The 27,598-nt window shown below is 50.8% G+C and overlaps 1 long non-coding RNA gene across 1 annotated transcript in view; it reads right to left on the bottom strand.

The window, feature by feature from the left end:
• Positions 1–27,598, bottom strand: part of LOC134558364 (uncharacterized) — a 45,308-nt gene that overhangs the window by 1,824 nt on the left and 15,886 nt on the right. Inside the window, exon 2 of the long non-coding RNA XR_010082342.1 lies at positions 2,995–3,244. This is a non-coding gene — a long non-coding RNA (uncharacterized LOC134558364). The remainder of the gene's footprint in view (positions 1–2,994; positions 3,245–27,598) is intronic.

Genomic DNA, 27,598 nt, shown 5'->3' with positions numbered 1-27,598 from the left:
CAGAAGCTTTGATTTGTTCTTTCCTCATCTCTAACACATCTTTCCTTTGTAACTTTAAAACCAATACATTTTTTAAAAGCCTTTGGCTTTTGTTTTGCTTTTTAAGAGAGCCAAAGCAAAACACTCTTTATAAGCTTCCCCTCCCATCAGTGTTTAACCATTATTTCCAGCAAGCTAAACACAAATCCGCCAACAGCAACACACAAACCTAGGGGTGAAGCTGAAGGCAGGCTCCAGGGACTGCAGCTCCTGCTGCAGGGGCTCAGAGCAGCACTCCCCTGGGAGAGGCAGGGATGCACAGGGGCCTCAGCCCTCAGAGGATGATGCCAAGGCAAGTGGAGCCAAGCAAGAAAGAACTTTAGGCACAGAAAACTCAGTCTGAGCCTGGTTGCCAGGACTGACACAAACTCAACCAGTGGCTCAGCAGAGAGGTGGAGGGGGGTTCTCCATGACCCTGGACAGATACAGGCACTGGCCCTCCAAAAGAGCTGCTTTCCTGGCTCCAGTTACACCTTTTAATGCTGTAATGAAAAGAGTTAATCCAACATACATAGATTTAAAAAAATACTAATAACCAATCCAGTGAGGAATTTGCAACACATTACAGAGCCCCAGAAATCAAAGGGGGGAACCAAGTATTTCACTGTCAAAAAACGTTAAAGAAAAAGAAAAGGAGAGGGCAAATTATTTCTTTTCTGTAGAATATCTCAGGAATTTTCCCAGCCCAGTCCTGTCACACAGCCCCACACCTGTCCCCAGCCTCACCACCTCTGCTGCCCAAAACCTCCTGGGAGAGGTCACTGCTGCCCTAAATCCCAAGCTACAGCTACCCTCATTAGTGAATGTGCCCAATGCTCTGTGGCACTGCTGCCTGCCACACACTTGTTACCCACACTGATTTTTTAATCTTCGATGCTTTGTGAACTGGATAATTTTTTTTTCCAGTCACCATGTGATTGAAGCAGATGGATGGAGCAGAAGAAAAGCATCTCAGAGTGGCCAGCAACTAAGCTCAGCCATTTTCATAGCTGGTAAAAATGAGAAAAAACCCACAAATCCAAAGAATAGACTCTCTTTCCTTTGCTGAGATTTACAGTCTGTTTCTATTGCAGTTTAGTCAGGGGTGAGAAAGCAGAGGCTGGGTTCCAGCACTGCTCTTCAGGGAACCATGGCCCATGTGTCAGAGCCAGACAGCAGTTTCCTCTTGTTTCTTTTGAATCACAATAAATACAAAGCACTTTATAAAACAGTTTAAAAGAGGTAGCAAAAAAAAAAAAACAGGCAGCTGTGCTTAGAGCACGGAGGGCAAACGTGCCTTACCTCCTCTGCTTCCTAGACTGGGAGTCCCATGGGGATCTTCCTGACAGGCAGCGTGTGCGGGGACACAGCAGGGAGGAGCATGAGTAGTTACACAGCCCTGCCAGCCTGGGAAGCTCCCACCCAGCCCAGGCCCTGCCCTCCCCAGCAGCTCCGTGTGCTCCCCACTGCCAGGGCCCAGGCTGGCAGGTGCCTGCCTGGCAGGTGTCAGCTCTCCCCGCTCTGAGGCAGGAGCGGGGTTGTGAGCACCCTGTGGGACATTTACCCCCACTGATCCTCCCCATCAACCCCTGGGCCCACTCAGCTCCTCTCCAGGGATCGCCAGAGGTACGCAGAGCATGCAGAGGGGTAAGGGACCAGAGAAGAGGGGGCCAGGCTGGCCCTTCACCTTCGTGTGCTACACATCCCCCCAGCTCTGCCACAGCCCCCAGCTCTGCCTGCAGCCCCCATCTCTGCCTGCAGCCCCCATCTCTGCCTGAGCCCCCCAGCTCTGCCCACAGCCCCCAGCTGTGCCCACAGCCCCTCTGCTCTGCCCACATCCCCCCACCTCTGCCTGCAGCCCCTCTGCTCTGCCCACAGCCCCTCTGCTCTGCCCGCAGCCCCCAGCTCTGCCTGCAGCCCCCAACCTCTGCCTGCAGCCCCTCTGCTCTCTACCCACAGCTCCCAGCTCTACCCACAGCCCCCAGCTCTACCCACAGCCCCCAGCTCTACCCACAGCCCCTCTGCTCTCTGCCTGGGCTTGCTGCCTTCCCCTGCTTCTATCAGGCCTTATCACACTTAATTTTACTCCTTCTCTCACTAACTGCCCTCTCTCTCTTATCTCAGCTTCAGAGCCAATATTTTACTCTCTCCCTTTTTTCTTCCTTATCGCTCTTTTTTTTTTTTAAATACTTTCTGCCTTCTGTGCTGCTCCCTCGCTCTCCTGCCATTTCTCTCTGTCAAGAGCTCTCCTCTCTCCACCACGGCTGTGCTTCCTGCAGTCCCCTCAGCACACAAGTTTCATCCCCACATTTCTGCATCCCTCCTCCCCTGGCAGGGTCTCATTCTGCGTCCACCACAGCGAGCAGCACACAGAGAGGTGGAGGGAAAAAAGGGCTTTGGGCTTTCATTCCCTTTTCTCCTTCCTTCTTTTCCCCCATCTCTTGCCTTGTCCCTCTTTTTCCACCTCCACATGGGCTCTCCAGCCCTGCCCAGCCAGTTTGCCACGAGACAGGGCAGGGACTTTGCAGTGCAGTCCCTGCTTCCAGGCTTTTGCAGGACACAGCAGAGGAGAAGGGATCTGAGGTGCAGGGGCTCCACACCCAGAGGAGATGGCAGGGGAGCAGCCCTGCTTCCCCTCTCCCTAGCCCTGTGAAGGTACACATAGCTCCAAGAAAAAGCCTATTGCTTTCCTCTCTTTTTGCTGGATCACTATCTGCATGCTTATGATAGATTTGCTGTGATTCTATCAGTTTATGATTAAAACCCATAAATTTTACTAGGCCTTTTTCTTATTTTCCATAATCCTCAGGATTCAAGGCAATCAAATTTTAACTGGAAAGCATGGGCTGTGCTGTTAGTCCCAGTGTAATGGGGAATGGTTCATTTCCCAATCCACCCCCATTACTGGTAGTATTAAAGAAATACTGTCCTGTGAAAGAGATTTTTCCTCAATTCCCTTTAAAACAATGTCCTTACCTGAGAAAAGGATTAGAGGAACAACACAAACTGTGACCAAGACACAGTGTGCCCTGCTGGTGTGGTTTGTTCCCATCCTGAGGTTTCCAAGCACAGTTTCCCTGCAGATTTGGGTGGGTGCTGAGGGTCTCAGGGTGACCAGCCTGCAGTGAGCAGCGTGGCAGGTGTGGGTCCCTGGCAGCTGCTCCATGTCAGCTCCTATCACCAGGCAGGGGGTAGCTCCAGCCCCTCTAGAGATTTCATCATGGGCCTGTTACGATCCAGGTAATAAGACATTTCATTCAAATGAGCAAATTTATTCCAGTGGCACTTTAATAACAAAATCAATTAAACTACACTTCCCAGCAGGGCTTTATCATACACTATAGCTACAGCATATTGCCTGGATATACTAAATTCTCTTCCTGAAATAAAGAGCAAAGTTTAGAAGACAGATGACACCATTTGCAGCACTAGTAGGGTAATACCCTAATAAATCCATGGCCACCTGGGCACTTCAGAGTTGTCACACACTGCACTCGGTGGCCACTGGGAACTTCCCAATGACAGTGAGAACTGGAACGAGACCTTTTGTGCTCCTGGGGCTCCCAGTGCAGATGTAGGGAGCATGGGCTCTGGAGCACAGCCCTGTGTCACAGCAACGAGGCATCCATGCACACAGACCAGCCAGAGAAGAACACCTGCACGGGAACATTGTGGACCTGGGTATCAGTGCCGGCTACCCTATCTGTGGTGGCTCTCTCTGAAAGAAGCAGCTCTGACCAGGAAGAACAGTGAGCATCCAGCTGGGAAACCAGGCTGGCCTCTCCCTGCAAAGCTCTTTGGTGTCACCACCAAGGCAGCAAAATGATGGGACAGTCAGGAAAGGCTGCTGGTCCTGCAGGCAGCTCCCTGGGAAAGGCAGCTGCCCAAGGAAGCACCCACGTAAGGGGGCAGCTCCTGCCCAGTGCTGTGCTCCCCTCCATGCAGGATCCCACCCCTCTCACTCCCTCCCCTCCTCCAGCCCCCCCCTCAATTACAGCCTGCTGCTTCAGCGCTGTTTCTGTATCGTCACACTCCAGCACCCTGCCTGAAGAGAGTGTGGCTCTTCCCTCCTCCATCATCCTCCCAGACCATCATCCATCAGCTCTCCAAACCCTGCCCTGCTCTCAGCCATTCCTGCCTGCCAGTCAGCCATTTCCTCATCATCCCTTCAGCTTGTGCTTCCCAAGCTATCAGTGTTCCCCGGCCTTGAGTGCTGCAAAACTAATTAGCTCACTACAAAGATTGAGGAATAATTAGGGACTCCACTGAAAGCACAAAACTAGGGCATCTCGCCTTAAATAAATGCGAGTGAGTGTCTCTGTGCTCCGCTGAGGGCCGCGATCGCTTCGGGCAGATGATTACTCGACTCACCGTCCCCCGGCTCCCACTCCAGGCGTGTTCACCAGAGGTGCCTCTGCCTCCATCTCACCCTTTAGGCACGTGCTTTCTGGGTTTTTTGGCTCGTGTTCCTGCACCTCCTCCCCAGATCTCCACAGCTAGCCAGGCACTAAAGCAAGCAGGCAGCATTCTTGGAATGCTGGTGCTGCCTCCTCAGTAGTGCACCATCTCCATCTCTCTCTGTGGGAAAGCTCGAGCCAAGCATGGAAAATAGCAAAAAAACCAAAAAAATTGCAAAATTTATTTTTCAGTTGCCTCTGCTGGGTAGAAGAGAGGCTAAAACAGTCTTTCCCCTGGGCAGCTCTACTGTGATGGGCAGGAGCCTGCCCTGCCCCATACTGGAGCCCCTACACACCAGGGTGACACAAGAGGAGGATTTGGGGGCTGCACAGGTCCTTCTTCCTCACACACAGACCATGCTGGGGCCTCCCCAGGTGAGCACAAGTGTTGAGACACAAGGAAGTCCCTGGTGACACACACCCTCCAAGGAAATCCTCCTCCCTCCACCTGGTAATGAGCGGGTAATGAGAATTGAAGGCAGCCCAGACTGAAGTGTCCCTGACCTTCAGCATTCCCTCATCTCCTGGCTCTGTGAACCATCCCTCCTCCAGTCATTGTCTGTGCCTGAGGAGCGACATACAGTTTTGGCACTTACTAATGATACTTAATAACAACCTGACACTCAGCCCCTGCATTCACCCAGAGACCTGAGGCAGCCTGATAATGTCCTCAGCCATTTGTGGAGGAGCAGGGGAAGGTGCAGCAGAGCAGGGGGAGGCAAGCCTTGCTTTAAGCCCTTCAGAAGAGCCTCTCCAGGTCCTGCTCCCTTTGAACATTCTCAGTGCAGCCTGAGCAGCACCCCCTGCCCTTGCCCATGATGAGGAATGCTAGTGGCCGAAAGGACAAGTTCTCTCCTTAGGCACCAACCACCAAAGCACTGGTTACTCTGGCACTTCACGCACAGCCACAATCCCTTCCATTGGAGCTGTTATGGCCTCATGGGCTTGGTTTGTTCTTAGGGTGTTCTAGTGCCTCAGACCCCCAGCCACAGAAGGGGCAGGGAAGTGGGAAGAGGGTCTTAACTTGGCAGCCTGTATCAAACCAACCCTCATCTGATTGCATTCTGTAATGTACTCATGCCCTTGCCTGCAGCAGGAATTGTGGCAGCGGGTGCCACCCCCAGATCCTGCTTGCTGCTACCAGTGAGGTGCATTTACTCAGCACACCCAGCACTGTGCATATAAAATTACACTGCAAATACAGCTCCCTTTTCTCCAGCCCCGAAGGGTTAAGGATTTGCAGACAGCAGGTGAAGCCAGGCAGTACAGGCAGGGTTGGATATGCTGTATCTGCACCCTCAAATGGACTGGAGCAGCTGCTCCCTTCTCCTGCGTGGCTGCTAAAAGGGACAATGCCAAGGTCAATTAGACCCAGCCCTGGACCTGCTTTTTCTTTCTCTTTTCTTTTTCCCAGGGCTCACAAGTGTTGACTATTCAAATGGATGAGAATTCAGGACAAAAAACAAGAGAGATTCACACACCTTCATCTAAGAACACTTCCCAGGCTGGCTGGCTGGCAAGGCAGCTCAGCATTGCCTGCTCCACTCTCCACTACAGCTCACTGGCCCACTGCAGCCTGCTCCACAAATAACAGGGGAAGACACCCAGAGCTTTAAAAATTCCCCTGCTTCTCTCTCTGTGTACCTGGATAGCATGTTTTCACACCCTCTGAGTCTGCTCACAGCATGTAAATCCTCTGTGGCAGAGTCACTTTCAGGATAAAACCTCCTCCTATGCCATCTTACATCAGGCTGAGAACGGAGGCAGGGCCAAGCTGTTTGCTCTGGAGCAAAGCCCCTTGGTTCTGCACCAGAGGAGCCCCTGGGCACTGCTCCAGCCTGGCAGAGGGCTGCCATCGGGCAGAAAGGTGCAGGAGTGGGTGGGGAATGTGCTGCAGGCTCTCCAGCCCCCTCTGCAGTAAATCCCTCTGACAGGATGCTCTCAAAGCCAACCTGCCAGTGTCTCCACATTGCTGGTGGCTGCAGGGGCAGGTGACTGAGCATTCAGCAAGGTTGTGCTGTCAGGACCCAGCAGCAGCACCAAAGCTGAGAGCATTCTTCAAAAGCAGAAGTGTGATGAGGAAGAAAAGACATAAAATCACCTCAGACAATCTTGCCCAGCGACAGAAGGATCCTGCTCTGGCATGTTTTAAGGAGGATGAGAAGTGCCCTGAAAGTCTGAGATGGGCTGGGATCTGTGTGGAACCGGAGGTTTCTTCTGGCACAAGGCCCTCACAGATGGATGCTCAAGGCAGCAAACAGACAGACGTCTTTATCCTGCAGTGCAAGTGGAGCTGTTCTTGTCTTTCGAACACATACCTAATCATTTTTAAGATCTCTGCCTCAGAACTATCTTTTTGATAAAACTAATCACAGGCTTAAATTACAGATAAATACCCGATATTAAAAGAACAGTTTGAAAGGGAGGAAAGGGGTAGTTTAACGGTGCTCATTTTCCCTGCTTTTCTACAGCACACATCTTGGGCTATTTAACTGTAGAGCTTATGGAGCTTCATTTTGACAGCTCTCCCTTCTTTCAGATACGGCTTCTACAAATGTTTCCCTCGGTTTCTTTGCCCGCTCTGCCTCTGTTAGGTGAATCATTGCAGCAGTCACTGTATCTCCAGCTGAGCCTAAGAAGCAGGCATGCTAAGAGCTGTATGAACACACACAAAGGAATCAACCCAGTGCTTAGAAGGCTGGACCCAAAAGCATCTACACAGGGAATGAGGGACTCACAGGTGCCTGCAAAGGATCTGGGCTATAATAGCTCAACAAAGAAGGGAAGCTAAAAATTAAATCAAAGCTGCAAGAGGCTCAAGAGGCCAGCTGAGGACAGAGGTCTGTGCCCACAGCTCTGCTGGCCCTTGTGCTGCCAGCCAGAGGGATGGAGCTGCTGTTGGGCTGGCAGGAATGATCCAGCTCTAGGTGCTTTTAAGCACAGCACAATCCAGGCTCACGCTGGCTTCTTCTGCTCTGCAGGGAACAATGGCTTTGATCAACAGAAGATTGCTGAGTTAATTGTAATGATATTCTAATAAAGCTGGGCAGATTAATTACGGCTCTTTATCAGCGCTGGCCCTCTGCCAAGGGTTGGCAAAATTGTTTGCCTCTGTTTCTTGTCATTTGAATTTAGGAGAAGAGAGGAAGTCGGGTGCCTTGTTTTCCTGCAGCAATCAGGAGCGTGGCCTTGTGCCCTGCTCACGCTCACAGCGCGCTGTGCTGACGGAGGGGAGGGGGGGCACACAGGGAAAGCAAATGGAGAGTGACAGAGCAAACCAATTAGACATGATGCAGCACAATTACACTCCTAGTCAATAAGGGAGCTGGTGCAGAGAAGCACAAAGGATGACGTGCAGACCACAGACGTTGCTCCACAGTGGGCAAAGCTGAGGCACGCTGCACCTTCGCAGGCTGGGGGAGACAAGACACACACACAGAGCCTGCCAGGAGGGCTCACAGAAGCAGTGCTGACAGCAGGCAGAAAAGCCTCATGGCCCTCATTCCTGCTCACACCAGCACAGCAAAGAGAGTGTCCAGAGTGCAGCCAGAGCCCTGCTAAGTGGCCTTGGGGAACATGAGACTCAAACCTTCCTATTTCACTTGACAAATAGTTCTTCCTTCCAGGGAAGATTTAGCAGTGCCCAGGCAGGTGAGAGACAGACCTGCAGAGGAATGATCCAGGCTGGAAGGCAGCAGATCAATCAGGCAGAGCTGCCTGTCTCACTCATGGAGAAGGGTGAAGAGGCCTTTCCTGCATCTGGCCAGCATGAGATGTGCTGGTGGAACAGGCTGTGAGTGAAACCAGGGAAGGAAAAGTGCTCCACACATAAACCAGAGAGCTGAGGATTAAAATAATACCACTTGTTTTTCAGCAGGCAATACAGCAGTACCAGAAACTTCCTACTAATGGGTCAGGTCTTGCAGCTTTGAGGATGAAACATGACACCATCTCACCCATGCCTTCTCCAAGGGCAGCCATGGGACACGCAGTGGATCCAGAGCTATTTCCCTGCACACCTCTAGGAATTGCTCCAGTAGCATCACTACTGCTTGTGAACCATGAAGACACACTGGAGTCTAGATTAAGAATTTAAGTATTGTTCTTGGCAAACAGAATGTATCCAGGTTTTATACATCCGAGACAGGCTTAGGCAGGACCAGCCCCGCAGGGTCCCTGCTCTCCCTGGGCAGCAGGGCTGGCACGTGGCACAGTGCAAGCCCAAGTTATTCATCCAGACTGAAAATTTGGCAAGAGCAGGCAGGGAGCACCAACTTCCACGTGCAGCATGGTGCTGACAACCTCTGGCTGCTTTTCCTAGTGCACTGAGCCCTTCTTGCCTGTGAAAGGACCAGAACATGACAGCAATGTCCCCTCTGTGCTAAACCAGAGGACTCAGAGCAAGGTCACAACAGCCCGAGAGCAGGGTCTGTGTTTTGTACCATCGCCCTGATAACAATCCAGATAATTCTGTAGGGTTTTGATGACCCATAAAACTATCTCACACCCAAAAATGTTTGCTCTGACTGAGAGGAAAAATTGCTGATCTAAATACTTTTTTCTTGGAACATGACAGAAACAATTACTCATTTAGGCCTTTGTAAAGACTATCGAGTTTGGCAAAATGTCGCTCCAGGGGCAAAAAAATGGGAAAAAAAAGTTTCAAAAACATTTTGAAACCCTACCTTTTTTTTTTTTTTTTAGATGAACTCCAGTTTTTCTATTTCAGAACAAATCTTTACCCTGAATCAGAGTTTATCTTAAATACAAAGAAACAAACAAAACATTAAGAGAACAATTACCAAGATGAGCAACACCAGAAAGCAAAGTGTTGTAGAACCTTCCATCACAACCTTCCATCCCAAGAAAATTTGTCCTTTTATACAGATTCTGGGCTAGCAAAGTATTTCAGCAGCTTCAGATATTCCTTCAGAAGAAAATCTAATTTCCCACTGCCTGGAGCCATTACCCCTGCCTGCAGGGGTCTGGTACCAGTCCCTCTCAGAGGGCAGGGACAGCAGCACCGCTCCAGCACGCACCACCCGAGATTCCCCATCAATAAAACCATCGGCATCGGCTCCTGTGTTCATTTCACAGGCGGCTGCTCTGCTGACAGGTTTCACACGCTGCTACTGTGTCTTGTCAGCTTTATACTCTGAGGCCAACGCCAGCTCACCAGCTCTGATGTATATACATAAAAATAAACGGCTCAGAAACCCCAATAAAGTGACAGATAACATAATGGGGCCCGGCTTCAGAAAATAAGCTTGTTTATGGAACCTCTGTTCCTCCAAATTTGATTTATGCCATGCGGGCTGCCCCTCGGCAAGGGTTTGGGAAGAAGGGCTTGCTCGTGCTGGCTTCCCATGGGCAGTGAAGGGACAGTCACTGCTTAAAAGCTGCCTTTAGGGTTCCTGCTCTAAGACTGGCAGCATTAATGTCGGGGGCAGAGAGCAGAGCTTCCTGCAGGATTTGGTTGATGTGATCTTCCTCCAGCTCCTACAGCTTCCTCCAGCTCTGCATTTTTCTCACAGGCTACCTCATCAGGTCCAGTACCTGCACACAGCAGGGAAGCTCTCCTCATCCTCTCTGACCCTCTTAACTCCCTTCCTTGTGCTTTCTGGGCTTGCCACACTGCCTGCAAGCTGGAGGTAGCTGAAAGAGCTCCTGGCTCCAGCAGCTGACAGAGCATATGAAGTTAAACCAGACAGCGCCTAAAGGAGACCATGTGGGCTTCAAAGGGGAGAGCTCCTGATGGCACAAGCAGGTTCTCCGGCTAGCCCCTGTGCTCTGGGCTGCAGATGGCCCTTATTCAATCTCTTTCTCAAAGAGCTTCCTTGCAAACAGGGATAATCCTTCATTTGATGTTTGCTCCCTAGGATATCGCTGTTCACAGCAAGCACTGCAATTTGTGTTTATTCTTGCCAAGCCATGTTTATTCTTGAGCTGCTTTGATTGTTACAGTGAAGGCTGGGACGGCTCTTTCAGTCAAAGTGCCTGTTTCCAGGGGGCTAATAATGAGAGACTGTCAGTCTGGAGGCACAAGGGAAAAGATTGCAGGCCCTCCTCTCTCAGCAAACAATCAGCCTCTGCCAGACCCCACGCTTTGCTCTTCTCAGTCTTTGATATGCAGCTGGGAGATCCTTCGCTCCAGCCTGGAGTGGAGATGCCAATGGGACGCCAGCCCCAGCACCATTCCTGCAGAGGGGCGTCGAGGCTCCCAGGAAAAGCTGCACACACAAAGTGTGTAAATGCCACGAGACCTGGGGGTTCAGGCAGCCCTGTGCCACACGCCTGCTGTGGGGTGAGCCCAGCAGAACCTGCACTGCTGGGACAGACACACCAGAGCTCCTGGCCCAGAAGGCATTTCAGGGCAACCCATGGGCACAGAGCTCCCACTGCAGGGGTGGGTCATGGTGGTTCACTTCCATGTCCTACCCCATGACAGTTCACCCTGTCACTGCACTCCTGTCCAGCTCCCAGGCTCCCACATGCAGAGCAAACCCCTGGCTAGCTGCTGCCAAGCGTGGACCACACCTGGAGAGGAAGAATTCCCCTGCAAGATGCAGGATCACACACACAGACCTGCCACAGCAGAGCAAGGGGACCTCTGCCTTGTGTGACAACCACGTGGCTCCCTATCAACTTGTTCCAATCTCCAGGCCCTCATACCACTCAGATTTTAATCAAACCTTACATTATGCTGTCATTTGTCTGGGGCTTACTACTAAGGAGGGCTGTGGGGGAGGTTTCCCCTCAAATTAAATAATTAAAATGTTTTTCTCGGGCTAAATAATTTTAATTTTCCCCCCCAGCAGACCAGTGACTATAAATATTTAATACATTGCTTGCTTCACTGCATCCAGTGTGTTGCTATTTTAAAAATCATTTCATTGTGTGTATTTTTCTTATTTTAATTACAGTCGCCTAGTATCAGACCACTTCAATAAATAATTAAAGGCAGGGGGGAGACAGGGCAGCCAGGATGCTTCAGGAGAGGTGGGCTGTGCTACCCACATGGAGAGGCAGGAACAGAAAGAAGGGATGCAGCCCATCCTGGCAGCCACCCTCGCTCCTGCTTGGTGCTGACCCCACCCCAGTGCTGCAATCCTGCAGCTGATTTGGGGTTACCGAAATATCGCCTCTGGAAAGGACACAGTGCTTATCCAGCTCCAGTGCAGAGATCCATCCTGCCAGTCCCTCCCTGGAGGGGCCAGCAGCACATGCCAAGGGATGGTGTGAAAGCTGGCCAAGCGTGCATTGATACCTCCCCAGGACGCTCCTCCAGCCGCCGGCAATCTGCGGCTGACGGCCTTCCTGAGTTAGGCATCCTATCTCTCCTTTAAAAGCCCTCAATGGATTTATTTTTATTTTCTTCCAGGAATTTCTCTAATTACAAGGATAGCCTGAGCACTTCTTAACTGTTCTCTGTCCAAGCCAGCCACTGATTTCCAGGTAGAAGTGCCCTCCATGCCTGCAGTGATAGGTGGGGTCCTGGTGATGCTGAGTGCAGCAAGGGGAGGTATGTGGGAGCAGAGGTCAGAAACTGACCCTATGCTATTATAAGCTGGAAAGTTGGGAGCTCCAGCCCTTCACTGCATAGCCAGATCCTGCTGTCCCCATAGCCATGAGCTCATGGTGCCAGCAGCCTGGCAAAGAGAGAGTTATCAGCTCCTGCAGCTGCCACCGCAGCCAGCCTGAATGGCATTAGCAAAAATGAATAGGAATACAACATGAAGCTAATAGGATCTGAGGGGAGCTCCTTAGACAAGTTGATTTCCAAATTGGACTGACTTTAACCTCACATAAATAAAAATGAACACTTATAAAATATGGTGGAAAAATCCATAAGGGCAGATGAAGGCATTGATGCGTTTTTCTCTCCCTCCTGCACTTGCAGTACAGAGCAGGGCTCTGTGCTCAGGATCACCCCCACCCTGTTCCAGATTAGTCCAGGTAGGTTGTGGCTGGGGCCAGACTTGGTCTGCAACAGCAAATGCTGCCCTAGGCTACAAGGAGGTTCACCAGCAAGGTTCAGGACCAGGAAAACTCCCCTGGGCCATAACCAAGCACAGTGGAGCAGGCATCAAAGCAAGACGGGGCAGGGGCTCAGCCTGCTCCGCACCAGCACTGAGCTGTACAAACCCAGCACAAACCCAGCTTCCATGCCCTGGCTGCCACAGAAGGTGCCTCTCCAATATCTGGACAGTGCCTCTCACTGAACCTGGAAGAGCATAACATCTCCACCCAATACAGCTTGAATTCACCACCGCTTCCACAAAACACGGCAGCAGGACAGGCACACATCACACAGGCACAAAGCCAAGAGGGCCTCACGAGCTTGCATTTCTTTAGACAAACACTGCCAAAAAAAGGTCCTGCTCCAAAGCCTTCAGCCTAAGCAGGTGATGGAAGAACAGCAAGAGCAAACAGAGTCACTGCCTTCTAGACAGGTGGTTCCCACACTTGCGCCCGAGCCACTGTCACCAATTTGGGACAGGAGCTGGCAAATTCTTGTTTGAAGAGGAGCTTCCAGAGGCACCAGAGCAGAAAGCAGAGAGCTGGGAGACAAGGGCGAGTGCTGGCAGAGGCTGTCACCTGAGGGTGAGTGACAGTAAGAAACCACATGTGGAAAGGGACTACAAGGTTAACAGCAAAGAAAGCAGTGAAAGGGCTGGAGAGCAGAGACAGGTAACTGCTGTTTGCCAGCAGGAATCAGCAAAAGCAAGTAAAGCATGGGTGACAAGAGCAAAATGACAGGTGCAGAAAATGATCCTTGCAGCAGAGCTCTGAACAGGCAGGAGTGGGAAAAGATTGCATTTGTCAAGGCCAGAGAAAAGGATGTTGAAGGAATTGAGGCGTGAGATGATGACACTCTGGATGAGAGTTGTAGCTGTACCTTAGCAACCTGAGGTGAGGGAATGAGGCAGGCCAGCACAGCCCCCTCCACAGGCAACACTGCACCGGCCCCTGGGAGAGGGGTGACCCTCAGGTACCCATGGGGTGCTTGCACACGGATGCTGAGATCCCAGTCCAGGCAGAGGATGGGCTCTGGGGAGCCATCTCTGAACCAAATAATCTTACTGGCGTTATAAAAGTCTTCAGACAGACAAGGCAAATGAAGAGGTACATAGAAAACCAGGAAAGATGATCTAGGTTGCCAAGGGAGGACGGGTCTTCAAGAGGGCTGAGGATGAGGTAAATGTTTTGCCAGTGTGGAGCCGTTGCCAAGGAGAGCTTATCAGTATCAGGGAAAGCAGGGCACAGGGCCAGCCCTGCGCTGGAACCAGAGGGCCAGAAATGGCCAGCAGGGACCAACAGCACATCCAAAAACCTACAGGAACTGGGGGGAAGAAAGGGGTGTGTGACAGGGTGTACAGTAAAAGGGAAAAATCCCCAAGCCTGTCTGGGAAGATCAAAGGGGAAAGAGGTAGGGAATCCCAATGAATGGAGAAGTCTCTGCACCCCCTCTGCAAGCTCAGCAAGGCCTCCCACAGGCTCCATGTGAGAGGCATCAGGAGCTAAAGCCCTAAACCAGCCAGCTCTGAAATAGGAGTCTGGCACCCTAAAAATATTGTGGCCAATAACAAACCGGAACAGCCTTAAATATCCATTTCCTCCACATAAATAACATGGTCTATAACTCTTGCTTTACATGCAAATATTTACAGGGCAGAGAATCTACAAAAGATAAACAGCTTCTAGGCTGCTTGGGACAGAGACAAGGAGTTTGGAGAGGACAGCTTGCCCAACATATAAGCAGGGTCCCTGGAGAAGAGGAATGGCTCCAGGGACTTGGTCAACCAGCTGACACTGGGAGCCCCTCTGAAAGCACAGGCACTCATTTGGTGCTTTTGAGATCTTTCCTCTGCTGCCACAGGCCAGCTCGGTGCTGGTTGCTTGCAGGACCTGATGTTCACAGTGGGCTTTGCTGACAGTCAGGGGGCGACCTCAGCTCTGCTTCTGCCAGGAGGCAGCCTGGGGATGGTGGAGGCACCAGGGTCCAGCAGCCAGAGGTCTGTGCTCACCCATGAAAGCCAGGCTTGGTCACCACCACCCTGCCTCTACCAGCAGGTTTCAGCTGAAGGAGAGGGCCAACATCTCAGCCTCATGTATGCTGTACTTGACAGGAGTGTCCCTGCCTCCAGCCTCCCTGGCACTGCTTAAACACATCTTTGAGAAAAACATCGTTGCCAGACAACACCAACCCCAAGGAACCGGTCTCAAAGCCGTGAGCAGCCCTGGCAGCTGGGAAAGCACCAGGCACATAGCAGCTGCAGTGTTTCTGAGAGAATATAGTGCATGATTTTGCACTATATCCATGAAAAAATGCAAAGCTTTTTGACCCATTTCAGGAGTGAACAAAAACAACAAACCGAGACCCATGTATTAAATCCTCCAAGGTTTCTGTGGCACTGAAATTCAGGCTCAGAGCAACTTTCTAGGAGTAAGGAATTCCGCTGTGTCCCTCCTCTGCACTCACCGCTCATTATCCTCAGTATGGAAATTTTTCCTAGCATTTCCAGGAGACGCTTTGAGCTGCTTTCAGCTCAAAACGTTCTGTGCAGTGAATCCAGATTGGACTTGGTAGGCAAGGATAACAGGAGGCTGCAAGCAGTAACAAAAATCCTTCACGACACACATACAGCATAAAGACGCTTCCAGCCTCAAAGGATTTACCACTTCCAATGCAGACCTTGCAGCCTTCTCCTGAGCTTTCCTGGTCAAGTTTTATTGAATCTGGCAGCATGGGCCAGTGCAGGATCAGAGCCTTGGGAGGAATATGTACACCCAGGAGCCAGGGAGCGCTGCAGGACACAGCAGGCACCCAACTCACCTCCCCTGGTGTGGCAGGGCAGATCTCACACAAACCCACAAACGGGCTCTTGTCTGAAAACACCATCACGGCCATTCCAGAAACAATTCCAGAAACATTCCTCTCTCTGCCCAGGGGAAATCAGATCACTGCTTTCGTGTTTGGGCTGTGTCCTACCCAAGTCAGCACGGCTGCAGCACGGGATGCTTGGCTTGCCCATGGCCCCGCTCAGGGCTTGGACAATCAGGGCACGAGAAGGACTTACAGGGGCTTCACAGCAGGCTCAGGCAGGGACAGACAAACAGATGTCCAGGGCAGATTGGGATGAAAGCAAAGGAAATTGTTCATGAAAGTGAAGGATTTACCTTTTCTTACCTCTCCACCTTTCAAATTCAAAGACATACAGGTCAAATTTGGAGACAAACTTCAGAAAAAAGAAGTGAAAATGACAATTTCAGCCCTGACTTATTTTTCCTAGATGTTTCTAAAGCAGAGCACTTTTCACTGAGGAAGTTTGACGGCATGCACAAACAAGAAGGAAAATGAAATGACCCCAAACAAATGAAATGGATTTTCATGGTTTGTTTCTTCCTCAGGGTGTGTGTGAGGAGAAAGGGATCACTGTCAGTCTCCCAGAGACATTCTTTTAACTGTTCTACTTCAGACACCACATTGAAAAACTGAATTATTCAGAAAGCTCTAATTGCAGCTCCGAGGTACCCTTCCCTTCCCTGGTACAGCACCACACTGGGCGCAAACTGCTGTTTTTCTACTGCCTTCCCAAGGGATACAGGCTCTACCCAAACCCAGAGATCATCATGTACCTATTCCCAACAGCACATCACCCTCGGGGAAGAGGGCTTTACAGGCGAGCGTGCGCAGGTCTGGACATGCGCACAGGAACTTAGAGGGATGGGAGAAGCACAAGGAATAATGAATCCCCCTGCACTCACTAAGTCCAAACAAATAGACTGAACTGGGAGCCTGATTTGCATTGGTTTGATTGAAGATGTAATTTGCTGCTGAATAAATGTGGTTGCATCCAAATCAAACCTTTAGTCCCTCAGACATTATAACTCTTTCCTCTCTTCCCTCAGGCTTTGCCAACCTTTAAAGCTGACCAAGGATGATGCATTACAAGAAGGAATGAACTTAAATAAGAGAAGGACAAGAATAGATTATAAGGAGAGACCTTCCATAAGGAAGAAGGAGATGTTTAAAAACACCTTAGAGGAAAGGTGCCATCACTAGAATGATCACAGGCAGCCCAGCCCCACATCCCACACAGCATCACCCCAGGATCATGGAGGTAGTAACACACAGAGCTGGCCCTACATGCCAAGGGGCTGAGGCTCTTTTTTTCCAGCAGCCTCCTGCTTGAAGCACTTTATATCTGCCAGAGCTCCCCTTAGTCTGTCCCACAGGTGCCCAGCAGTGTCAGCAGCTCTCCTGGTGCCAGCACGTCACCATGGCTGCTCAAAGCAGGTACATGACATCCTGTCCTCAGGATGGGTGGGACGTGCAGGTCTCAGTCAGCACACATTGCTAGGATGGGCCTCTGATAGAAATGGGAGCCCAGATCTACAGATATCCAAATTTGGAAGCATTTCCCAGAGCTTTTCAGGAGCTTAGAGCCCTGGCCCTGCTACCTCTGTTCGAGTAAAGCCTGGTGAGATTCAGAGTTTTCCTCCTCCGCTCGTATCTCCCTGGCTTATCACAGCTGCCCTGCTGCTGGAATTGACACTTGGATGCCTTCCCCAGGCTATTGCTGACTGGGTGAACCTGCTCCCCATCACATACTCACTACAAGCTGAGCTCCCTCACTTGTTCCTTCCTCCCAATCCCATATTTATGAGATCACTCCACGGTCCCTATCAATTGCTTGGGCAGCCTTGGGCACACAGCAGCTATCAGAGCAGCGAGTCAGCCTCTCAGGCAGGCAGTAAAGGACAGCCAGGGCCCAGGAAGGACAGATCTGGTGGGCAGCAGTGGAGAATGTAGCACACACCCTCGCTAGCCCCATCCCAAGGGACACCACTGTCACCCTCTGCCTGCCCCTGACCCACAGCACAGCTTCATGCACCTACCAGGCACCACGGTGCTGAGAAGACAAAACAGAAGCCAGAACAAAAAAAGGAGAATAACAGTACAAAGATGAAAAATTGGGCATTATAGCCAGGGAGGAAGTTACCTACCTGTCACTGAGCAGGTTTTGGCTTTGCACTGTGCCTGAAGCCATGTTTTGAACACACACTAAGGACAAGCATCCCATGGGCATGAATTCTACCCCTGCACAGGCCTCATTGCCCCAACTGCAGCTTCCCAGTGGAATGCACCCCTGGGAAGAACAAGGATGCTCACAGCCTCAATTTATGTGAGGGGAATCCATCACAAGGCATGAAAGCCTTTCACTGAGGACAATTTGTTGCAGGAGTTATAAACAGAGGTGCTGAGTTGTCAGGCCAGGAGCGCTGCAGATTGGCAAGGTGGAGAGGACTGCCCCTGGCAAAGGGATGAGAGTTACCTAATGTACCCTCATTGGGCAGGTGGGGCTGCAAACAGCACGTCTGGGCGTGGGGGAAAGGAGGAAGGGGTGGGCAGCCTTGTCCCTCGGCACCGTTTGTAGCCTGGAGTCATCACTCAAAAGCAAGGACCATGGTGCAGGCAACGCCAAGGCCAGAGGAAGGGAGAGAGGCAAGAATTGATTATCCCATAAATCAATCGCCAGGCACTGATTACAAAATAAACCACCAGGGCAAAGGTCAAGTGCTTTGTTATATCACCCAGCCTACAAGATTTATTTACCCTTTGGGCAGCCCGTCCCTCTGGCCATCTATTACAGGGAGCTGCAGCCTATGGACACAGCCAGCACAGCCTGCAGGCAGCAGCACAGGGCTTAGAAATCACATCCAGCTGCCAGGACCAGGCAGGTACAGGCACTGATCCTGCAGAACCTACAGAGCCACATCTACAGCTCTGGGAAAGGTGAAAACCGAGTGGTCCATCCCTGCTGCAGGCACCAGTGATGGCTGAGGGTGCTCACCAAATCACCAGCAGCCCCCCAGAAGCAAATCAGTTCTCCACAGTGGCAGATCAGAGGGACGTGGTCTCCTCTGGAAAGAACCACCAGGCCTGGCTGCACCACCATGAAGAGACTCCCATGGCCACTGGCCTCAGGGTGCACTTGCCTTTTCTTTCTGGGCTCCAGGAAAGACCTAACACTTTGAGAAGACCAGCAACTTCCCAGCAGCCAAGCAGGGCCTCACTCCAAATCAGATCTGTACCCAGCCAAACTTTCCATGCCCACTTCCATCATCTGAGATCTACATCCTTACAGGGAGAACTGCAGGGAACGTCTTGTAGCACTCGACTGGAATTCAGCCTAAAAAACTTTATTTTTTCCCTCCCTTCCCTCTCTAACTTTATATTTTAAACACAGGCAGCAATAAGAGAAATTCCTGGGAGTATTGTTCATCTGTTTCCCATAAGCTGCTTGTCACTGACCATGAAAAAATTTTTCAGCCTGGCTCCCAAAATATAAAAACCCTAAAATGGACATTTTTGAGTCCTTCGCAGCAACCCAAGGAGAACAACGTCAGAGCTGTAAGATCTGCGTGTACTCAGAGGGTGGCAAAGAAACCTCCCGGGGAGGAGGGAGGTGCCAGCCCGTGTGCGTGGGCAGGGTGCTGTGTCCCGCCTCCGCCCGCACAGCCGGGCGCTGCCAGGTGGGCTGTGGGCACGCAGCCCGGGCACGGCTGTTTCCCCTTAGGGATGTTCCCAAGGACCCTGAGGCTGTCATCCCATCCCCCTGCACCACGGGGCTCTGCCAAAATGGCTGCTGCAGTTGGCACTTGCCTGGGAGTTTATTTTTCTTTCCAAAGCACTGAATGTTTTGACTCCTATTTTAGCCCATCTGCCATAGCAGAGAGTGGAGGCTCCAGCTCATGGGCTCACCCACATGTCCCCACAAGGCACACGGGACACCACCATGCAGGGGGACACTGCTGCACAGAGGGGACAGCTGAGGTGATGAACTGCAACTCATAAAATCACACTGGTTTGGGGATGGAAAAGACCTTAACCACCATCTCATTCCAACCCCTGCCACAGGCAGGGACACCTTCCACAAGAGCAGGTGGCTCCAAGAGCTGTCCAGCCTGCCTTTGGATACTTCCATGCCCCAAGCCCGATGCCAGTCAGTGCTGGCACCAGACAAACCTCAGTGATTTACCCGTGTTGGGGGGAATAGCCCCCACAGACACCTCCTACCCCAGAGTGGAATTCCTCCCCCTTTTGCAGGGCCATCTCATGGCCCCACCAGTCCCTGCACTGCTCTTGCTGATGTTACCCTCCCAGGAAACTCAACCTCAACTGTTTCCAGCTTGAAAACACCAGGCACCCTCATTCCCAAGAGCTCAAACTCCCACCTCTGCTTCTCTGAACTGCAAAATCCATCCCTAGTCCTCCAGGACAATCCTGTGTCCCAGCAGAATCAGAAAAGCACAAGGGTCCATGGTTATTTCGTTGGTCCCAGCTTCCCTGAGGAAAGCAGCCCTGTATGGGAGAAGTCCCAGCAGTGCAGAGATGGGCATCTCTGCCAGGAGCTGTGCTGATCTCAGGAATCACATTTTCCACTCCATAGGTGGGCTTCTCAGAGGATGGTGCTCATCTCCAGAGCTCCATTCTCATCTACAACCACCACCTTGACCTCAGTGGGAACGGTGCTGGACGTAGCCAGCCCCTCCTGCATTCTCTCAAGGAATTCAATCGCAAAAATAAATTATTCCAAGCACTCATTCCTGGAGGTTTTTGCAAATCCTTTGAAGTCAACAGTTTATTACTTTTAGAGCTTGGTATGTCTCTCCTCTCCGTCAGGGGTTCTGACCTGCATGTACATCCATCGCTCCTATGGCCTGGCCCAGCTCCACATTCGGACAGCAGTAACAAACCCAGGGCAGGGAGAGGCAGTCCCATTCCCAATCCCTCCCTTTGCTCCCTCCTGGCAGATTCAGAAGTTCAGATTTAATCTGAAAGAGGGAAGATGGAGAGGAGCCTCAGCAGCTGCAGTTTCTGTAAATGTCAGGATACGGAGATCTTAGCAAGCCTTAATACACTAGGCAAATCCTCAGAGCATGACCGTGTGCTACCAGGGCTTTTATTCCCCTCCATGGTAATTGGAGAGACAGGGATTAAAAAGAGGAGTTGCAACAGAACTGGCTGGTCCCTCTGCTTTACCAACCACAGTTTATAGACAATATTGGGACATACAGGCCACAGGGTCTGTAAAGACCTCCAGGCAGAGGTGGGTGTTCTCCTAAAGGGCACTGGCCAAAGACTTCTGCCTGTGTAAGGCTCTCAGAAAGTGTCCAAAGGAGAGCTACAAAGGTGGAGAGGGTCTAGAGGGGGAAGCTGTGAATGGAGTGGCTGAGGTTACTTGGTTTGTTAAGCCTGGAAAAAACTGAGGGGAGACCTCACTGGGGTCTGCAGCATTCTCACTGGGGCAGGCACTAATCTCTGCTCTGTGACCAGGGACAGAAGATGAGGGAAAGGCTGGAGCTGTGTCAAGGGAGGGTCAGGTTGGATATCAGGAACAGATTCTTCCCCCAGAGGGTGCTGGGCACTGCCCAGGCTCCCCAGGGAATGGGCACGGTCCCGAGGCTGCCAGAGCTCCAGGAGTTTGGACACACAGGGTGGGATTGCTGGGGTGTGTGCAGGGCCAGGAGCTGGACTGTGAGGATCCTTGTGAGTCCCTTCCAGCTCTGAATATGCCTTGATTCCCTACTTTGGAGTATATTTGGTGTATGTGCAAGGAGATGAGAGAAGTGTGCATGCATTTGGCTGAAAGTGAGACTGTGCTCCATGGAGACAGGAGGAGAAGGCACTGCGTGGTGTCCAGGTGTGAAGCTCTGTGCTCCTCTTTCTACAACTGCATGTTTACATTGCTTTTTTCCCCTCTACATGCTTTTTTTTTATGGATGAGGAAAGCTCCATCACTTTCCTTTCCTGTAATGATGTTGACCTGATTAAAATTTTTATTGGATTTTACAAAATAATTTCATACATACTGTTCCCTGGAGCACTGCAGGGTGGAGGGGGGGCAGGGCACAGAGAAAGAGAGAAGAGAGTATATTAAGAATGAGGTGGAAAAGAAAAATATTTTATTTTACACTGAACTGATGTTTCCTGAATGAATAATAGATTAGAAATCTCACTTTTTAAATTCACATAGTGCTCTTACAAGTGCCCCTGCAACATGCAGGCATGCAAACGTCACCACTTGAGCATTTTTGACCTATTTCAGTAAAAAAAGCTTCGCCTTCCTCCAGCTCCTAACCTTTTCCACCATATTTCAGCAGTAAGCAAGCTGTGGTTAAGGGGTTGCCAGCACCTGGGAGATAGGACAGACCCCTCTGGATATCCACAGCCCTTCCATCAACCAGCCCACAGCATCCCCTCTAGTCTGACTCCTGCTTTGACATGATGCTTTAATGTAAGCAAACCATGTGGAGGCACCTCACTGTCCCTCCCCTGTGAGGACAATGGTGTGGGCTCTTGGGACTCCTAAGAGCTTCTCTGATGAAATCAGACGGGTCACAAACAGGACACACAAATCAGGCTCTTGTCCCCAGCCCTGGGCAGTGAAGGAGCCCGATGTACCCCAGGGAACTCAGGGAGCAGGGCAGACCCTGGGAAGCCCGAGACAAAGGAAACACCAGTTACAAAGGAGGGTTTGAAATCAGAGCTTGTCCTGCATTTTAGCATTTTACTGCTGTTTTTCTTCCTTGCCAAGGCAATGTCCTAGCACTGATATTTCAGGCATAGAATTCCCACTGGTGTTTCACTCTGGTCCCTAGATCACATCTTTGCTGTACAAGGAATGTCATGAGGGTGATTTAGTTACCCAGTTCCATTTTCATATATTTAAATTAGATAGGAACCCCATGGCCTATGGACTCACTGTTGCCTTCCAGATAAAGGTAGGCACTCCTGCTGCAGGCAGCTCTGCACCCTAGGTCCCAATACCATAAAAAAAAAAAATTGCTTTTCAGGGAGCTTAACATTTGCTTCAGTGTCCTTTCAAGAGTACCCCCACAGGGCTGGCTTGTTTGGAAATTTCGTTTTCCTGGTGGATTTTTATGAAATAAATATTTCAATGCTGCATCAATGGCTCACCAGAACCCCCCAAGCAGCAATAAGTCTCTGAGCTGAACCTGATGCCAGTTTAGCCTCAGATGACAGCAACAGAGGGAAGTCAAGGTGAGAGATACAGCATGTTACTCTGTGGGTACCTGCTGGTGGCCAGCAGCTGAGACTGTCTGCAAGTCCCTTGCTCTTCAGGTGTTTTCAAGGTCCCACTGCTGAAGGCATTAAGGTTGTCTGGGTAACTCTTAATATGTGTTTTGGAATGAGTCTGCAGGGCAGGGGTTGATTTCTTTCCCGGCACCACGTTCTCTAACAATTGCTGTTTGACATTTCCCCACGGGCTCTGGTTTTACCCCTGCAGTGAATGTTCTGACAGGCTCCAGGTCTGACCACCTCTACAGCCCCTAAATCTTGCCCTCCTGCTACCTGCCTGCCTGGGACAGGACTGCTGGTTCTACACAGGGCAGTGCAAGGAGTCACCTCCCCTCAGAACACAGGCAAAGCTCCTGCTCCCAGCAGTACTGTGGATCACACTGGGGATTTCAGCGCTGGGATTTCAGCTGGGCTCTGCACTCTGCCCTCAGAGCACCATCCCTTCTGCTCCTTCATTGCCTGCTGCACCACTATCCCAAGGGCAACCATCCATGCGATTTCACCCAGCACATCTTAATCTTCACTTCATCACTCTGTGCTACTCCATCCCCACCTGAGCGCCTCCTGGGCAAGGGCTGGAGGCAGCAGGGGGGCACCACAGTCTGTGCAGGCTGTCCCAGCCCAGAGCACAGGGCTTGCAGCAGAAAGGGATTTGCAATGTAGTGAATAGGTAGCTGATAAGTACTACATTGAGGAAACTCCGAGCTCTGGATAAAAAGGCTTATGGCATTGAGCTGTGCCTATCATCCAAGAAGTGGAGGGCATCTGGTACCGCTCTTACATTGCCCCACACCCAGCACAAACCCCTCATTTGTTCCCAACTGACTTTTATTTCAGGTTCCAGACAGTGACAAAGAAAAGAAGAATATAAAGCCTCCCCAAGAGAATGAGCACAGAAATTCACCAACAGCCTGAGCAGGGTGAGACATGAAATGGCAGCAGCAGGTCCTGCAAGCAGGCAGAGCCAGCTCCTGCCTCATGCTGCTGCACAGCTGCCCCAGCCCAGGAGGCAACAAGGAATCAGGGACAATGATTTTTACTCTGCAATCAGCAAAAAGACAAGCCCACAGGCTCTAACCAAACCTGGGTCTTTCTGGAACTCGCTCATTAATCTTTAGAAAGAATAACCCTCTCCAAATACCCACACGTTCCTCTTCCTGGTTTGTGAGGAGACACAAGGCAGATGCCAGTCCTCTTTGCTGGGTGACCAGATCATGCAGAACCCACAGCTCTAGAAATGGGCAGGCCCACTTCCAGCCCTTACAGCTTCACCTCTCCCCGTGGGAGCTCCTGGGAAGGCTCCAGGCTTTGAAGCACACATCCGCATATCAGCAGCCTCCATCCAGGCTCCCTGGAGCGCCTGTACCACAGCCAAGGGCAGCCACCAGCTCTCAGGCCACTGCCTTGGCTCGTGTCTTGTCCCTAAATCACACATGCAGATGGGTTTAAACGAATCAATTGATTTCCTAACCTCACATCTCCCTGGGGCCAGGGGCTGGAGCTGTCACAGCCATGTTACATGGGCAAACAGGAGAGGCATGAATTTGGGAAGTGCTCCCAGCCCAGTGAGGAGGGATAGGTCAACATCAGCTCCCACCAACTCCAGCTGCTAAAAGACATTTTTATGGGCAGGGATTTGACAGCCAGTGTATAAAAGGAGCCTGTAGCCCACACCACAAAACACCATCACCACAAGTAGCATCTCTTGGCCTCCACTGAAGCAGATGTGCATTAACTTGGTCCCTCAGCGCACACGGGAGCTTGTGTTGTTGCTGCTTCACCCTGGATAACGAGGGCTTTAATCTCCAGGTTTCTCAACTTGGCACCTTGCCAGAACTAGGACTCATTTTTAGTATTAAAAAATAATGCATATTTATCAAACCTAGTCAGGCAGAGGGAGGGGGAAACAGCTGGCAGCAGCCTCCCTCTCCCCATTTGACATGTGCTTGCCATTTTTCACATTTTCAACAGCTCTCCAGCTCTAGTCCTTATAATTACGATGAAAAAACCCTCACACTCGACCATAGTGCCTCACAGCCAAGATGCCAATGTGTTTCCACATAAAAGCCTCATTGCAAGAAATCTGAAATTTCTCAGTGTCTCTGCTTTATTCCCATCCTCCCCTACATCATTGTATTCACATGGCGTTCAATTATTTACAAGCATACAAAACACTCCAGCCTGGATTCTCAACTAGTATTAATCAGTGAAATGCCAACTAAATCAACAAAGCTACAAAGAATTGCTCCAGAGAAGGATATGTCCTGCTGTCTCTGAAGACCCCTTCTTCCCTTCACACCACACATTGGGAAGGAAAGGATAAAACACAGTTTTGGTAGGGTTGGGTTTTTTTTTTTCCATTCCCTCAGTCACACAAACATATTAATGCCCACACAAAGACCTGCTCCCCACTGCTGACCTACTTCCCATTCCTGTGCATGTGACACACTTGCCTCCCACGGTATTCCTGGAAGCAGCCATCCAGCCCTTACCCTGCAAGGCAACCCCTGGAGCTCCATGCATGGGGCAGCCCCTGGGTGTCAGGGAACACCCTTGACCTAAATGACACATAATGCTCTCAGATTATTCAGCCAGGCCTGGCATTTCCTTGCACTTGGTGCAGCATCATCTGTCTCCAGCTTGGTTTTGGGGGGCTTTTTCTCCATCCTTTCCAATGGCAACATTTCCAAGGAGGCCCAAAGGGAGAGACAGCTGCCCAGGCAGGCTGGTAAGCACAGAGGGCTCACAGACAGGATGAGCTCCTCCAGTGATGGTTTCATTTCTAGTTTTACAGCCTCCATCACTTTAATTCAATAGGACCAACAGAGCCCCAGGACACAGAGCACAAATCAGAGAGGCCAATACAGTGGAACAGGCATAGGATATTTCTTCTAAAGCTATAGGACAATCTTCAGTCAAATTATGGTCTTTAGGATCCCCATAGAAAACAGCCTTCCACAAGACCAGGCTCAGCACACACAATCCTTTGGTAAGTCTTTTTCAGGACTTTGTGATCATACAAAAATCAGAAACTGACTTCTGAAAGACATTTTGTTATCTGAACCTTCACTTTGAATCAGAAAGTGAGGAGTCCATGAAAACATAATATGAGTTTAAAGAACAGGTCTGGTCCCTCAAGAGCATTTTCACAGGCAGACTGGAGAAACGTGTGAAACCCTGGGGCGCTGGGCACCTCATTAGAAGACAGGAGATAAATGTACTCCTATTTCCAACACAGGTTGACGATCTGGGGCTTCTCTATTCAAAACCAGAAGGCCACGGAAATGCAGGAGATGCACACCAGGCTGGGTCTCACTGCACTGAGCACAGCTTACTCATCCCTCGTGTACCACCACCACAGCAGAGAGATGTCACAAGGCCTTCATCATGACTGGAATCATAATATCCATGATTCACATGGAATACTTTTTATACAAAGCACCAAGATAAAAATAAAATGAAGAGGGAAAAACTCAACAAGAAACTTGTTTCATTCCCTACAAGATGGATAAACCAAGATAAATGTAAACAGCTCAACTTGACCCAAATATTTTTTCGTTGCTGAGTAACCCTGCAAAAAAACGTTGTTATCTCACCAGCATCTGGGGAGATTAGATAGCAGGGAATTTAAACAAACTTTCACTGCTGTGCCTTGTTTGAGGACTTTCAGACTGGAAATCAACCCTCAGGACTTGTAGCACCCCAGCCCCTGCCAGGAGGGAGCACACAGCTGAGGAGGGCAGGAAGCATCTGCTGCATCTCCAGCACATGGGCTGCGGACCTGCTGTTGACACAAAGGTTTACAGAAAACATTCGGGCCTCCAGCTTCCCCAACACTTCCACGGGAAGGATGCAGCTGCTCTGCAAAGGCTCCAAGCAGGAAACACAGGCTGAGGCCATGCCTCCAGCAGGAGGCGGGAGCAGTCCCAGCAGATGGCTGTGAGCCATTCTGGGTGGCACCAGGCACTCACCGAGGGGCTCAGACTTTACAGCCCACACTGGCTGCCATATGTTGTGACAGTGGCTCATCATCACACAGGACCCCATTTATAGCATCCTGCAAGCACCACACTACCTCACACTGCTCCTCATTAGCACAATCATCTTTCAGCAGCTGGCTATCATATTTACTGGGGTTTTGCATGTTTCTGTAGGTGGAAGGAGATCTGAGAGATCATCTGAGATTCAGGAATGATGTTTTAGTCTCATTTGTGCTCTGGAGGTCAGGCCTGCTCACTTCCCAACAGATAAGCGCTATCTCAACAACACACAGATGCTTTTAGAGATCACCTTGGCCACTGCTAAGCTGTGCAGCACTCCTGCCAAGTGAATCCCAGCAAGCAGGGCTATGCCTGTGACACTGGGAGCTCAAAACAGGGCAGGTAGGAGATTACAGCTGTGAAAATGGCAGTCCTTCTAGCAATAGCAGGCTTCCTTGGCAAATTTCTCCTGGAGAGACTCAGGGAAATGAGAGCAGCAAGGAATGAAAGGCCTGGAGGTGGCAGGATGGAAATCAGGCTTCCATCAGGCCTCAGAAGGAGGCGATGCCAGTGGCACCTGGTAACAGGCTGCAATGACATGACATAAATGAGGGGCAGAGCTAGGGCAGAGCATCACTGTGCTCCTGTCACACAGCAGCAACATCAACCCCAGGGCTGTGGCATGGTGACACTGCAGCCCCATGGGCCCCAGAGATGGGCAAAGTGGGATGCCTTTGGCATCGGAGAGCTGGGTCTGCCACCCTGGCATGGCAAAGCTCACAGCTCCGCAGGACTCTTTGGGAAACATGGCAGTCTGCTCAAAGCAGGTAGCACCAGCCACATGCAAGTTCAAGAGTGGAGTTTCTGCCCCATGAGAGCAGTGAATGAGGTCAGTTCACTCATCTGTCACCAGCAGGAGCAGGGCACCCTGAACCACTGCTCCGCATCTCACACTGGGTCAGCCCAGCTGCCAAACTGGGACTCAGGCAATTTGCTCTGTAAGGGTCCTTAAAATATCAACTCAGCACAAG

Source organism: Prinia subflava, chromosome 15 (genome assembly GCF_021018805.1).
Source record: "Prinia subflava isolate CZ2003 ecotype Zambia chromosome 15, Cam_Psub_1.2, whole genome shotgun sequence".
Classification (NCBI taxonomy): domain Eukaryota; kingdom Metazoa; phylum Chordata; class Aves; order Passeriformes; family Cisticolidae; genus Prinia; species Prinia subflava.
This window is presented reverse-complemented; position numbering and strand designations above follow the sequence as displayed.